Below are 3,816 nucleotides of genomic sequence, written 5' to 3'. Positions count from 1 at the left end.
TTCACCTGGATTTATAGTTCATTGCACTGGTTTTATAGTGTAAATATTTTTAATTAAACATTAAAAAGAATTAAAAAAAATTTGATTGTAAAATTAAAGCTAAAAACCTTTATGAGTTGTTATTTCTTTGGTGCTCCAGCTGCTGGAATATTACCGTTTTTTTTGTTTGTTGTTTTTTACAGTGTATTAATGTAATATGTGAAAAAACAAACTTATAATTTCAGTTTGTCTTTAAGAGATGAATGTAGAGGATGAATATTCCTGAGGGGATTAATTAGAACTTCACAGTAACATAAAATCTTTTGTGTTCATAAAAACTCCCCCTTCACTCCCTGCTCCTCCCTCGTCTCCCGCTCGCTCTCTGGATCTGGAATAAAGCTCCAGCAGGACGGTCGTCGGTCTGTTTCTGAGCGACAGATAAGGAGCGGCTCTGTCTGGATTCACATAACTAACCTTCAGTGTCCAATTAGATTAGTCGCCGCTGCCGAACCAATTAGTGTTTCTGGGAGGGAGGATGAGACAGTCGCATTAAGGCTCTGATATCCCAGCAGCAGGAAAACATGCTGACGAAGCTCCTTCACATCCACTGCAGTGCAAAATGCAGACTTTATTTTGTGTTTTGTAATAACAGAAAAAAGTTGGTGAAAAAAAATACTCCAAACTTTGGCTTTAATTAGTCGGCAAAAAATATCCTGATTCTGAGTAAACAACTGTAGTGAGTGAAGAATCACTGTCACGTGACAATGTTTTATATGTACAAAGTTTACGTGCACCAGACTCCATTCATTTAAATACTCGTTCTGACTCGTTTTCAAATTAGGGTCATTTATGTTCCTCATCAAATTCAGCGCCCACACAATACTGGGTTAACTTTGTTCTGTACTAATGGCTCGTTCTGAGCCAGTGTTGGTGGTTTTTGTAGCTGACTGCTGCTGTATTAATCTTTGAATTCTCTCTCTATATATGACCTTTAAGGATTGCCACTCCAAGACAAGGTCACTGCAGAGCATTGTGTTATTTTAATGCCAAAAAACTGAAGCTAGAAACTTAAATACAGACTTTGCTGGAGTGATTTAACAGTTAACCTTTATATCTAAAACCAAAGACATAAGTTATGTTATAAAACAGGAGTCAGACAGAAATAATTCATACAAATATTACTGACTAACCTTTCAAACCATCAACAAAATACACTAGATAGAACTGAGTCCAGAACACCATAAACGTTATTTTATTGACTCAACTCATCTTTGGCGTCATGGTTTGGAAACCTCTCTCTGAATCAAACTGTTAAACAGTCTATAAAGTGATGGGTGAGTATCTCTGTACACTTACAGCAGATATCCAGCTCCAACTGCCTCCGTCTGCACTGTGAACTTCAGCTTCTTCCTTCTGGGCGGAGGTCTATAGTCCCTTCTGGGCAGAGGTCTATAGTCCCAATGTGTAGAGCAAAGAAGTAGAGATAATTCAGATCAACAAGCTGTAGTAATGTGGCAATGAGTTATTCTTGTTTTTACAGTATTTTTGGGGAGATTTTTCACCTTTTTATTTGTGTGTACTCACCAAGGTTGAAGTCAATCTGATCAGTTCTCTAGGAAGACTTTGTTAAAATAGAAGCCCTGGAAATGTCAGAAATGGCGGCAAAGTTGGACATAAAATTAAAAATGTCTGACTTCCTGTTGGGTTTATGATAAATGATGATGCTCCAAGAGTACACTGTGACATGAGACATAGATGTATTGATTTTCATACATGCGTTAAGTCATCTTGTTTCATAGATACCAGTATCTTCTTTCCAGCTTGAAATGAGTTATTTTTTGTCTAAATAGCAGAAAAAAATTAAAATGAAGGAGCTGTTTAGTTTTTCATTGTTTAATAATGATAAAAATAAGAATGTTTCTGGTTCCTTCATTTAATACAAAGTCACTTATTTGTATTATGCTGTTTAAAGAAATTGATTAAGATTAGCTCGCTAGTTAGCTCGTGGTTTTTGCTGTAGCAAAACACTGAATAACTAGCTAGCTAACAATTTATGTTTATTTTTGGTCAATAGAAGAACATTTTACTATATTTAAGAATATATATTTTAAGAAGTTTGTTTTTGCAGTGCGAAAATACAACAATTTCCAGGACCATTTTAATGAATCTATGACTGGAAAACTAGTCTAAATTTCCAGGTTTTCCAGGACAGAACCCTTAAGATTTTAACGATGGACACCCCAGGTCCCCCCTCTGGACACGCCCCTGCTCCCAGTATATTTGAACTGACCTTTTTTAACATCCAACCAGTAATTCTACTTTTACTTAAGTACAGTATTCAGCTGAACTGACCACTCATTATTCTGCTCATGAAACGTTTCCCTGTGTATCTGTTGTCTGAGTGCAATCTGTGCGCTGCATTCAGGGTCTGAAGATTTCCGCTTTATTGATGATATTCAATGAAAAAGAAGCTGCTGAGGAATTGAGATATGAGTGCTTCATTTTCTGCACTTAAGATATTTTCCCTTTATTCCCAACAGTTTCTCCAACGCCGTTTATTCATTTTCTCCACAAAAGCAACCTGTTAAATCTCAATTAGAGCAAGAAAAGCAAACTTTCGTTTACAGATGATGATATTTTACAAATCCTGAAAGGATCAGACCACTCTGACAACGAGGATGAATCAAATATTTCTGGAGGCGAGTGGAATAAGCTTTCTGAGACAAACTGCGTTTCCTCGGGGGAACATGTATAAAAAAATAACCAAATGTTTTTTATTTCATGTTGATACATTCTTGGACAACACCACAGAATAGTTGCATGAGTGGCCGAATGTAAATCTCTCCCACAACATTGGCACATAAGCAGCAAGGGCAACATGAATATACCGAGTACAAACAGTAGAAAACATACATGCTTCCTTTTTTTTAACAAGTATTTTGTTTTTTTTAAATATATATTCATCTTTTTTCTCCGTTTCCCGTAGTTTCCAGGAACATAAGAAACCAATCAAAGCCATATTCTGCTGCTGCGTGAGGAAGTGGAATAAAGAAACAAAAAACAGTTACGATTCAGAGCAGACGTGTGGAGTCAACCGTGTCGTCGTGAGGATTTCATCTTTTAAATTTTTTTTTTCGGATTCAACATCGAACATATCAGGCATGCATTGACAACCTCCACATCAACACCTCTTGTTGTATCAGAAGTCCAGTGACCGAACCTGGACCAAAGTTCTTTTAAAGTCAACACAGTTAAGGGTCGTCATCATCATCATCATCATCATCATCAGCACACACCTACAAAATACTGGAGAAGTCGTCATGTATGTGGAGAGGGAACACACGTGTTGGGATGGGGATGCTTTCATCATGAGGACCACAAACAGTTCAAACAGCTCCAACAGAAAGGCATAACAACACGCCTGTTTTTATTTTAGTAATTTTTTGGCTTCAACCGACTGAAGAATCTGATTTTTACCACTGAAAGCTCTGAAATGTTCTTACATTATCCCAAATGTTGGAATGTCATTTTATTCAGGCAACATTTTGTCAATAAACAGTGTATAAACTCTAGAGCTATGTTCTATATGTAATGGAGTGATGTACTTGGGATGGAGAGAAGATGAAGCCCAGGGAATGAGCAAGTGAGAGCTGCTCCAGCATCAAATCTATAATGTCACATTTCTTCATTAACAGTGCATAAACTCTGGAGCTATGTTCTATATGTAGTTGATTCAATCAATAATCAATAATCAGAAGCTGTCATACATTGACTGTTTATCCAGTGTGAAGCCACATTTTTACCATCCACTGTTTAGATCTTGCTGCTTTTTAACTC

At 36.8% G+C, this 3,816-nt stretch overlaps 1 protein-coding gene across 1 annotated transcript in view; it reads right to left on the bottom strand.

Moving 5' to 3' along the window:
• The window catches only part of LOC118328773 (metabotropic glutamate receptor 7-like), a gene marked incomplete at its 5' end in the record, with an annotated part of 12,943 nt that overhangs the window by 766 nt on the left and 8,361 nt on the right, over nucleotides 1–3,816 (bottom strand).

This window comes from Morone saxatilis, unplaced genomic scaffold, assembly GCF_004916995.1.
Source record: "Morone saxatilis isolate NCDOM2014 unplaced genomic scaffold, NCSU_SB_2.0 Contig18, whole genome shotgun sequence".
In the NCBI taxonomy this organism is placed as follows: Eukaryota; Metazoa; Chordata; class Actinopteri; family Moronidae; genus Morone; species Morone saxatilis.
Note: the sequence above shows the minus strand (reverse complement) of the source record. Positions and strands in the feature narration are given on the sequence as shown.